The sequence below is a fragment of the Salmo trutta genome, chromosome 7 (genome assembly GCF_901001165.1).
Source record: "Salmo trutta chromosome 7, fSalTru1.1, whole genome shotgun sequence".
Classification (NCBI taxonomy): domain Eukaryota; kingdom Metazoa; phylum Chordata; class Actinopteri; order Salmoniformes; family Salmonidae; genus Salmo; species Salmo trutta.
This window is the reverse complement of record NC_042963.1, coordinates 17600972-17612962: the sequence shown is the minus strand read 5'-3', so window position 1 is coordinate 17612962 and position 11991 is coordinate 17600972. Positions and strand designations below refer to the sequence as shown.

Here is an 11991-nt window from a genome sequence, read left to right as displayed (position 1 = left end):
TCCTAGTTTGTTGTCCCCACTTGCTTCAAGATGATCACCATTGTTCCTGCACCCAAGCAAGCTAACTGAACTAAATAAAGGCCTGAGCCCAGGTGATGATGGTAGGCAACAATGCCTCTGCCACGCTGATCCTCAACAAGGGGTTCCCCCAGGTATGTTTGCTCAGCCACCTCCTGTACCCCCTGTTCACCCATGACTGTGTGGCCACGCTCAACTCCAACTCATTCATCAAGTTTGCTGACAACACGACAGCGGTAGGACTACCAACAACGACGAGACAGTCTACAGGGAGGAGGTTAGAGCCCTGGCGAAGTGGTGCCAGGAAAATAATCTCAACGTGAACAAAACAAAGGAGCTGATCGAGGACTACATGAGACAGAAGAGGGAGCACGCCCCCATCATCATCGACGGGGCAGCAGTGGATAGGGTGAAAACCTTCAAGTTCCTCTGCGTGCACAGGACCTGAAATGGTCTCACCACACCGACACGGTGAAGAAGGCACAACAGCACCTCTACAACAAATTTGGCATGGTCCCTAAGATCCTCACAAACTTCTACAGATGCACCATTGAGAGCATTCTGTCGGGCTGCATCACCGCCTGGTACGGCAACTGCACCACCCTCAACTGCATGGCTCTCCAGACGGTGCTGCGGTCAGCCTAATGCTGAGGGCACACAGCCTTCCCTCCAGGACATTTACAGCACTCTGTGTCCAAGAAAGGCCAACACTGTAAAGATAGAAATTCTCAAAATCATGATTGTGTAATAAAACCATGAAAAGTAATGCAACTAAGCTGACATCTAGTGTTTGGAGTGTGTTTAAATGTAAACCCAATGTTAGTGTTTTAATACACAAAATGTGTTTTACAACAGAAATGAAGTACTCTGAAACAGACAAAGTGGTTCTTCAACCTGAATATTGGTGGTTTTTAGAGTGTTGTGAAAAAATTGGGGGGGGGGGGGTTCAGTGAATCTAAAAGGCAGCGTCAAAACACAAAAACTGTGTTTCTCATCAATGGTTAAGAAATGTAATTGGTTTATTGCCTAAATATTGATTGATTGATAAGGGCCTATGGAGAACATTGTTTGTGGAATTCCACCTTTATTTTTTCAATGCTTTATTTAGACAGATTAGAAACAGGAGGGGCAGTAAGATGGTACATTTCTTTGGAATTTTTTCCATTCAACCACATGGCCACACTGTAATAAATTATTCTGGGGTGAATTGAAATTTTAAAACAACATATACTTAATACAAATGAATGCAAGTTGTGCCGAGCTCGTTGTCAAGCGGAAACACACCTGGCTTAGACAGGTCACCCATCTCCCCAACGAAGACGAGGGTTAAATTCCCCGCTCCAACCCTTCAATCTGTTTCTCCCAACTATCTGTATCTGCTAAGGCATTTCAGAACTGTCTCAACTAATATTTTTAAAACCCCCAACATATATTTCAAACATTTATACAAGTCGTTTCAATGGTTTGTTAATTTCATTTTATCAAAATAATGTAAGAATAAATCTAATTTAACATGCTCAAAAGTAAGAATATTTCATGAGGATAACCAAAGAGAGAGAACATTTAGTGATTGAACTCATTGGAAGTCTTAGGTTTTAATCACCTTGCATTTCCTTATTTTTAAGCTTGTTGTGCCATGAGGTGCAATGGATCATGATGAACGGAAATGTAAAATGTGAGGTAAATTGACGTTGAGTTCATGATTGTCAAAGAAAGAGGCAAGTGCAGAATTCTCAATTCTTGCAGTTCAACCTCTAGGTAGGGCTGGTGGTTTGAACAGTGCTTGACAGTGCCTGCCAAAACAGTATAAAATGTCAAATGATCAAATACATAAAACAATGTACTTCAGACAAAGGGATCTAATCCTGCACTAGAGAGGATTCAAAACATCGTAATGGTGTGTAGAAGCTTTAGAGTGAGTTCATGAAATCAAAAGAGAAGGTATCAATTCCTGTTTCACACTGTGTATTTAAATACTGTATCTCTACATCTCATTCTAATACTTCTACTACTGTACATTGCATTTTAGTTACACTGTTTATACACACCGCATATTTATTTAATTATAATTATTATTTATTCATATACAGTATACTGGATTCTTGACATAGCCCACTCTAATATATCTCCTGCTGTGCATACCATTTTTAGTACATCTTGTGTAAATGAATCCAATGTACAAATGTATAGGTTGCATTAGGATTTGTGTTACAGTGCTATTTGAGATGTTAATTACATTTGTTTCTATTTCTAATACATTTTTAATTATTTGTGTACTTTATTGATATATTAATGTATTATTAGGAACTAGTAACATAAGCATTTTGTTGCACCTGCAATAACATCTTCTAAACTGTGTATGCAACCAATAAACTTGACTGTGACCACACACATTGCATTGAAGTGCCATTACGTACAATTTCCTCATGCTGATTTATCATTATAGCTCTCAAATTTAAATGGAAAGGATTTCTTTAAAATGGATTGACATGAATATTGTTCCAAAGTTTATATTCCAATTCCCTAAGTTAATGAGTGCATATTCGGTAACTTATGTCCCCAATTTGGGGCCAATGTTAACCCTTTTGGTTTTGAGCAAGTGACCTCCCTTAATTCTGCCCATACACCCATGGGCTGCTTATTCATCTATTCCCTCTCTCCTTCTCCACTTCCACCCTCCCCCTCTCTTATCTTAAGGAGTTTCTTAAGCAGGGTAGTTTGTGCAGAAGCTGAACTGAGGCGGCAGATTGAATTTAAATTGCTCAGCGCGGTTTGAATATGTAGAGAGGCAGTGAAGCGTCGCATTGGTGGTGTCGCAGAGCGAGCCCCCAACTCTGTTGATTTATTTTGTTTACAGTACCCACTGATTCAGTATTATCCTCTGCACCACTGCAGCAGAAGCTGCTTGGCATGCATACCGCGGACCGAGGGTGCCAGGGGCGGGCACATCTCTCTCTCTCACACTTCTGTGTTCCTCTCGCCTTCATTTGTCTCCTTTGTCTCTGTTACTCACACTATCAGTAAGGGTGATATGAAAATGAACACATTCATACCATTGGTATAAGGATAGGGTCAGTGTTAACCAATGTACTCACAAAACATTCAACCTTTAGGGTTTATACTAAACAAACAACAAATTGTCATATTGGCCACGCTAATAAAAACATCTCAAACAAAGTCTGTTATGACTGGCCAAATCTAGATAACCAATCAATTCTTGCATAATTTATGGGAAACGACTGGTTATCGTACATCTTGTAAAACAGTCTGTCTCAGAGACAGAGAAAGTGAGAAACCATCACGATGAGTTTCCATGATGATGCAGTTTCCGCTCCATTTTGACTGCGGGGGTAGACTCCTGATGCAGACATGACACACAACAGCTGCTCCACTGCACGCTGTAGTCTGCCTTCTACTTAACCTCTGACCTCCATTTTACCCTGGGCTTTGCACAGTCCTGGTTTCACCTTCTTACAATGGGTCTGTGTGCAGTCAGCAATGCCACTGCAGGATTCTCACGCTCTGAAGAAATGCTGAGCTGCTGAATTTCAGTCCGTGTTTGAGGAGGCACTTTGATGCTGTTTGACAGGCGAAGGAGGGATGGGTAGATTCTGACCATCACTATCTGTAATCAAGACTTGGAAAGAAGGAAGCCTGAGCCCTGGTGGGAAAAGAATCCCAAACAATGGCCCGGTCTTAATGTTGGCCCCATATCGATGACTCGCTCAGGATGTGAAGGTCTCTAAAGCTGGGGCCATGGCCAAGGCCCAAAGAGGCAGGGTCTGGCGATATTTACCCTTGAACAATCCAAGGTACTGGAGTTCTGTCTCGTATATCATTCATTCATGTCTATAATGATACCCTATATTTGTGGTAATAAAGTGGTGCTGCCCATCATGGATAATATGATGGGAAAAAATACCTTGCTGCCCATAAGTAAGAACTAGAGATGCTCAGAACAGCTCAAAAACTGGTTGGAACTAATTCATGATGAATACGTTGGCCAAAAATGCAGCTCTTACTTGGCTAACAGCAATATTACTGCAAAATGCATTCTGCCAAAAGGTAGTTAGCTTACAAGGTAAATGGAGCATGACTAAGGATATGTCTCAAGATGGATTGGTAGATAAGTGGATAAGTGGGTGGCGGGGCTGGTGTGATCAGGCGGGGCTGGTGTGATCAGACGCACCTGCAGCGAGTTAGCCATTTCAACAGGTAGATGGGGTTTGGCTGTAATTTCCTTTAAAGCCCTGTGTTTTGTGGTGTTCGGGGCTGGTACAACACACATCTAAGAACTTTACCTACGCTAAGTAAGGGACATGATTCTTCCTGTGTTCCCCTTACACTACTCTCGCTCTCTGCCGTTTTGCCAAGCCACTATTGTCGGCAGGGCACAAATGGAAGGCGCAAGCACTGGCAGAACCGCAGCAGATTGATTTAATCTAGATGGCCATGCAAAGAGAGAAACCATGTTTAGTCAAGCCCAGAGGAACTCACCTGCTTCATTGTGGGTTGCATGACAGGACTGGTTTTGTAGCCGCACCCTTACAACCACTCTCCGGTCCCGCTTCTTTAACTGTAACCAGAGGGGAGATGAGTCTATAGGACACTACCTCCTGCGCACACAGGAGCTGTTTAGACGATGGCGCCAATCCGAACTGGACGGATCTGACAAATATGAATCAACTCTTCAGAACCAATTCGTTAAAGGTCTAAAAGAGTGCTCTCTGAAAACAGGAGCTTCAAAAGTATGCACGGCAACAGCTAGGGATGACATTCACTCAGGTTAGTCCGGAGGCTGGCGAGAGATGGAGGGAAAGGACTGCCAGGTTTGCTGTACTGTTACCCCTACAGGTGAACTGTGACCTCTGCAGACTTTGAGCAATGGAAGGAGAACATGCGTACTAAGCACCCTGGCAGAGAACCTAGAGAGAAGTCAGACAGCAGACAACTCATTCAGCTGCCACGGCTGAGGGAGGAGCCAAGGGGGCTTGTAGCAGGTGGGCAATATGTTCCTTTCTCTAATGGAAGGAGAGCCCCATTCCAGTGGGACTGGCAGGGCAGACTCATAATTTGGGGTGTGGACAGCCTGGCCACATCCAACACTTCTGCTCCACCCAGAGAGATGAACAGGCCTTTATAAACAAGTATCCCCCAGCTGCTGTGTAGAGAGCGGTCGGAGCTGCAGGCACCAGGCAGGAGGAAAGCCCTGAGAAGTCTGCCATTGTGGGATACTGCCCTCATGTGGAGGTACAGGTACGGTTACTGACATGTAGAAGTCAGTCCATGGGACAGGGAGAAGACTGCTTTCACCACGCCCTTGGGGCTGTTTGAGTTCTCTCACATGCCCTTTGGGCTTTAATGCCCCTGCCACCTTCCAGAGGCTCATGCAGAGGTGTGTAGGAGACAAGTAAAACAACTTTCTTTTGATCTACTAAGATGATGTCATTATCTACTCACCCGACTTTGACACCCATCTAGAACACCTAGACCAGATGTTCAAGAGGCTTTTCCAAGCATGGCCTGAAATTGCAGTCTAAGAAATGTTGGCTCTGTAGAGGGATCTGGTCTACTTGGGGCATGTGAGTCAAGCCGGGGTGTCCACAGAACCTGAGAAAATAGCCGCTGTCCGTGACTGGCACCAACCAGAAACAACCACACAGGTACGCTGATTCCTTGGGTTTTCTGGGTATTATACATTTTATTCCTTCTTTCTCCAGGATGGCTAGAAGCTCAAGGGTGTTCTGCTGACTTCAGCAAACCATTTGTTGTGTACACTGATGCCAGCTTGGGTGGCCTTGGGGCAGTGCTGTCTCAAGTCCAAGGTGACATGGAGAGAGTAATTGCCTATGCCAGTTGGAGCATGTCTCCTCCAGAGAGGAATGATCAGAACTGTAGTTTGTTTGAAGTATGGCAGCAAATAAAAAGTTCAGAGACTACCTGTGGGGGGCGGAGTTCAGTTTACACAGGCAACAATCTGCTGGTCCACCTCAACACTGCAAAACTGGGGAGGTTGAGCAGGGCTGGGTAGCCCAGCTTGCCAGCTTCCATTTAAAGTACCGCCCTGGTCACTCTAACCAGAATTCTGATCTTCTCTCCAGGTTACCCAGCACGGAGGGGCAGGTATGTCTGAGCCAAGAGGTGGAAGAGGAAGGAAAGCAGTTGGAGACAGCTGAGGAAGGACCTGACAGGAGGATCCAACCGGAAGATCCACACCTTCGATCACTAGCAGAGGGTCAACCGAGATGAAAGGCCCTGCAGAGGGGCCCGGAAGGATTCCCATCTGGAGGAGAGGTGATGGTGGAGAGAATGGGACATCTAGTCTGGGATGAAGTTGAGGACACCTGGAGGTGGCAAATCCTGGTGCTAAACACTGCCAAAGACGTGTTGCAGAGGTACCACACCTTAATTGGACACATGAGTGCTGGCTGAACCAAAGCAGCTTTGCGACATTGGATCACTGAGTGCCCCCAGTGTGGGCAGAGCAAACCGAGAACACAGGTAAGGGTACCCCAGTGCCGATCACTATCAGTTACCCATTGGAAAATTTGGCCATTGACTATCTATCTCTGGGTGGCCTAGTGATACTTACACTTACCTGCTCATCATGACAGATATGTTTTCCAGATGTGGATGGGCTGTCCCCACAAAAAGACAGACTGCGGAGACCACTGTAAAAGCCCTACAGCCAGCTGTAGTGCAAGACTGGGGTTGTCCTCAGTGGATTTTGTCCGATTGGGGGGCAACTTTTGAATCTGCACTTGAATCCGTTGCCCAGATCTGCCAACTGTATGAGTTTGCCAACATCTGAACAATAGAGACCGTGAAACATTTATCTCTCCTTGGGTCCCTGGCGCAAGATGAGCAGATGCGTTGGCCAGAGCAGTTACACATATTTTTCCAGGAATACAACACCACTGAACATAGCATCACCATGCTTTACCCCATTCTTTGTAAAGTGTGGCAGGCATGCCCGTCTCACTGTTGATGCGATTTCAGGTGTGGAGGCCCCGACGCTGCGGATAGACCTAGATGGATGGGTGAGGCACCATGACGAGCTACTATGTGCCTACATTCAGGTCGAGGCAAGGACCGGACATTAGCAGGAGCGAGATAAACAGTGGTAGGAGAAGCGGGTGAAGAACCTTGCATTGATGGCTGGTGAACGGGTGCTCCTGCGGTCCCCTATGTAAGTGTCTATGTTTTACATTTACATTTAAGTCATTTAGCAGACGCTCTTATCCAGAGTGACTTACAAATTGGTGCATTCACCTTATGATATCCAGTGGAACAACTACTTTACAATAGTGCATCTAAATCTTTTAAGGGGGATGGGGTTAGAAGGATTACTTTATCCTATCCCAGGTATTCCTTAAAGAGGTGGGGTTTCAGGTGTCTCCGGAAGGTGGTGATTGACTCCGCTGTCCTGGCGTCGTGAGGGAGCTTGTTCCACCATTGGGGTGCCAGAGCAGCGAACAGTTTGGACTGGGCTGAGCGGGAACCGTGCTTCCTCAGAGGTAGGGGGGCCAGCAGGCCAGAGGTGGATGAACGCAATGCCCTTGTTTGGGTGTAGGGCCTGATCAGAGCCTGAAGGTATGGAGGTGCCGTTCCCCTCACAGCTCCGTAGGCAAGCACCATGGTCTTGTAGCGGATGTGAGCTTCAACTGGAAGCCAGTGGAGAGAGCGGAGGAGCGGGGTGACGTGAGAGAACTTGGGAAGGTTGAACACCAGACGGGCTGCAGCGTTCTGGATGAGTTATAGGGGTTTAATGGCACAGGCAGGGAGCCCAGCCAACAGCGAGTTGCAGTAATCCAGACGGGAGATGACAAGTGCCTGGATTAGGGCCTGCGTCGCTTCCTGTGTGAGGCAGGGTCGTACTCTGCGAATGTTGTAGAGCATGAACCTACAGGATCGGGTCACCGCCTTGATGTTAGTGGAGAACGACAGGGTGTTGTCCAGGATCACGCCAAGGTTCTTAGCACTCTGGGAGGAGGACACAAGGGAGTTGTCAACCGTGATGGCGAGATCATGGAACGGGCAGTCCTTCCCCGGGAGGAAGAGCAGTTCCGTCTTGCCGAGGTTCAGCTTGAGGTGGTGATCCATCATCCACACTGATATGTCTGCCAGACATGCAGAGATGCGATTCGCCGCCTGGTTATCAGAAGGGGGAAAGGAGAAGATTAATTGTGTGTCGTCTGCATAGCAATGATAGGAGAGACCATGTGAGGATATGACAGAGCCAAGTGACTTGGTGTATAGCGAGAATAGGAGAGGGCCTAGAACAGAGCCCTGGGGGACACCAGTGGTGAGAGCGCGTGGTGCGGAGACAGATTCTCGCCACGCCACCTGGTAGGAGCGACCTGTCAGGTAGGAAGCAATCCAAGCGTGGGCCGCGCCGGAGATGCCCAACTCGGAGAGGGTGGAGAGGAGGATCTGATGGTTCACAGTATCAAAGGCAGCAGATAGGTCTAGAAGGATGAGAGCAGAGGAGAGAGAGTTAGCTTTAGCAGTGCGGAGAGCCTCCGTGACACAGAGAAGAGCAGTCTCAGTTGAATGCCCAGTCTTGAAACCTGACTGATTAGGATCAAGAAGGTCATTCTGAGAGAGATAGCAGGAGAGCTGTCCAAGGACGGCACGTTCAAGAGTTTTGGAGAGAAAAGAAAGAAGGGATACTGGTCTGTAGTTGTTGACATGGGAGGGATCGAGTGTAGGTTTTTTCAGAAGGGGTGCAACTCTCGCTCTCTTGAAGACGGAAGGGACGTAGCCAGCGGTCAAGAATGAGTTGATGAGCAAGGTGAGGTAGGGGAGAAGGTCTCCGGAAATGGTCTGGAGAAGAGAGGAGGGGATAGGGTCAAGTGGGCAGGTTGTTGGGCGGCCGGCCGTCACAAGACGCGAGATTTCATCTGGAGAGAGAGGGGAGAAAGAGGTCAAAGCACAGGGTAGGGCAGTGTGAGCAGGACCAGCGGTGTCGTTTGACTTAGCAAACGAGGATCGGATATCGTCAACCTTCTTTTCAAAATGGTTGACGAAGTCATCCGCAGAGAGGGAGGAGGGGGGGAGGGGGAGGAGGATTCAGGAGGGAGGAGAAGGTAGCAAAGAGCTTCCTAGGGTTAGAGGCAGATGCTTGGAATTTAGAGTGGTAGAAAGTGGCTTTAGCAGCAGAGACAGAAGAGGAGAATGTAGATAGGATGCAGTGAAAGGATGCCAGGTCCGCAGGGAGGCGAGTTTTCCTCCATTTCCGCTCGGCTGCCCGGAGCCCTGTTCTGTGAGCTCGCAGTGAGTCGTTGAGCCACGGAGCAGGAGGGGAGGACCGAGCCGGCCTGGAGGATAGGGGACAGAGAAAATCAAAGGATGCAGAAAGGGAGGAGAGGAGGGTTGAGGAGGCAGAATCAGGAGATAGGTTGGAGAAGGTTTGAGCAGAGGGAAGAGATGATAGGATGGAAGAGGAGAGAGTAGCGGGAGAGAGAGAGCGAAGGTTGGGACGGCGCAATACCATCCGAGTAGGGGCAGAGTGAGAAGTGTTGGATGAGAGCGAGAGGGAAAAGGATACAAGGTAGTGGTCGGAGATTTGGAGGGGAGTTGCAATGAGATTAGTGGAAGAACTCATCTAGTAAAGATGAGGTCAAGCGTATTGCCTGCCTTGTGAGTAGGGGGGGAAGGTCAGAGGGTGAGGTCAAAAGAGGAGAGGAGTGGAAAGAAGGAGGCAGAGAGGAATGAGTCAAAGGTAGACGTGGGGAGGTTAAAGTCACCCAGAACTGTGAGAGGTGAGCCATCCTCAGGAAAGGAACTTATCAAGGCGTCAAGCTCATTGATGAACTCTCCAAGGGAACCTGGAGGGCGATAAATGGTAAGGATGTTAAGCTTGAAAGGGCTGGTAACTGTGACAGCATGGAATTCAAATGAGGAGATAGACAGATGGGTCAGGGGAGAAAGAGAGAATGTCCACTTGGGAGAGATGAGGATTCCAGTGCCACCACCCCGCTGGCTCGATGCTCTAGGGGTATGCGAGAATACGTGGGCAGACGAGGAGAGAGCAGTAGGAGTGCAGCGCCAGGAAGTCTAGGGACTGGAGGGTAGCATAGGCTGAGATGAACTCAGCCTTGTTGGCCGCAGACCGGCAGTTCCAGAGGCTGCCGGAGACCTGGAACTCCACGTGGGTCGTGCGCGCTGGGACCACCAGGTTAGAGTGGCAGCGGCCATGCGGTGTGAAGCGTTTGTATGGCCTGTGCAGAGGGGAGAGAACAGGGATAGACAGACACATAGTTGACAAGCTACAGAAGTGTTGTTTCTTGTATTATTGTCTCTTGTGTCTTTAGAGAACTGTTTCACTTTGATATCCTTTTTCTTCTGTCCTGATTTTCTCTTTCTTTTCTTCTGTTAACTAGATATTCTTTGTTATTCTTCGTTAGCTAGCTAGCTTCTTCCAAAAGAGTCCCTAGCAACTGCTTAGCAACTGGTAAACAATTCAGCTAGCTAAGATAACTACAATTTTATGAAAAATAGTAACTTTTTTCAAAAGCCTATCTTCTTTGTTTGTTGCTTGTTTTTTCTCCTATTCAGTCTTGCAGTTTTCTTTTGATTTTTTCCGATGTACTTCACTCTAAAAACCATGTAAATTTCAATATTTGTAGGAGCTCATTTTTCAGCTGCTGCTGCTCAAATTGGAATTCCGTCCAATTTAATATAATCAAATAATATAAATAAGTCTTGTCTGTTTGGGTGTTCGCTGTGATTGCACTGGACCAGTGTCTGCGGGACAAGAAGTCTTACTGGCGAATTCGAGTGAGGAAGTGGGCAGCTGCGCTAACTACGAACAGTGGCTGTGGAGCTGAGTGGCTTTCCGAGAGAGCCATTGGTACAACGCACATCTAGACGCTTTAGCTGCACCAAGTAAGGGACGTGATTCTTCCTGTGTTCCCTTTGATCTACTCTTTCTCTCTCTGGGCCAGTTTGCCATGTCACTAAAAGCCACTATTGTCGGCAGGTTTCCCTTCCGTCTGACTTCCTCTCGTTTAGCACCTGAGGCGGGGCCATCGGTGACGTTGCCAAGCAGAGTCTCAGACCGGGCGCCATACAGAGATGTTTATTTTGTCTTCGGTTCTCATCGGATCCTAGAAAACCACCTTTTCTATATGTTGTCTTGTCTGTCTTTCCCCCTCCCTATTTTGTACCATTGCAGTAGAGTCCGTCAGAAGGGTTGGCAGAGTAGAGCAGGGCCAAGGGTGGGTCACATATTGTGTGCAGCACCAAAGCAAGATTGTAGTGCCTTTCACCACATTGTTTGCAGTGCCTTCCCTTAGAATAATGATCTTGTTGCAGTGCCATATCAGAATAATTCAGTATGATGTATGTTGTTGTGTCACTTTTGCTTGCCCGATATTTACCCGAGGTAGTCAGGGGAAGGGTAACCTACCTGAGGTAGTCAGACGCAGGGTAACCTACCTGAGGGGAGGCTCTATTATGTCAACACCGTCTGGGAAATTGTGCAGTCTGTGATGGGAGGTGGGAAAAAGGTGTCCGATCCATGTTAACCTATGAATTTAAAATAAAACTTACCATAAGTGTACTTACCTGTCCTGGTCTGCTGTGTTGGGTTGTGTGCTGGAGAACATTAAATCCTGTGTTGGGTGGAGTAAAAAGGAGTTCACACTAAGCTGTGACAGATGCATAACCATAGGTACTTTTAGTCACAGTAAATAAAGTCTACTTCTAAATGTAGACATGCACTTGGAGTATCTGGAATAATATGGAAGAACTTGTTCCCATAAAGGGGGCTGAATTTACAGATTTGGTCATTATAACTAAAGTCAAACGTGAGTTGTCTTGGGGGTGTGGTTTGATGAGCATGTTCTTTGGGTGTGTCTTTGCCATTTAGGAGAGGGGGGTTCTATTAACCGAACATATGGAATTATTTTAAGATAGCTATTTGATTTTGAATCTTAAGACCCCTTGAGGAATAAAAAGAGAAATAAA

At 46.9% G+C, this 11991-nt stretch overlaps 1 long non-coding RNA gene across 2 annotated transcripts; it reads left to right on the top strand.

Annotated features, from left to right (window-relative positions):
* Window positions 1-5982: 5982 nt before the first annotated feature.
* LOC115196677 (uncharacterized) lies at window positions 5983-11584 on the top strand. 2 transcript variants are annotated; one of them, XR_003878891.1, is made up of 4 exons: window positions 5983-6519; window positions 6646-7207; window positions 10765-10908; window positions 11003-11584. It is a non-coding gene; the product is annotated as an uncharacterized LOC115196677 (long non-coding RNA). The 2 variants fall into 2 exon arrangements; XR_003878890.1 differs by having other exon boundaries at window positions 5983-7207.
* Window positions 11585-11991: the final 407 nt, after the last annotated feature.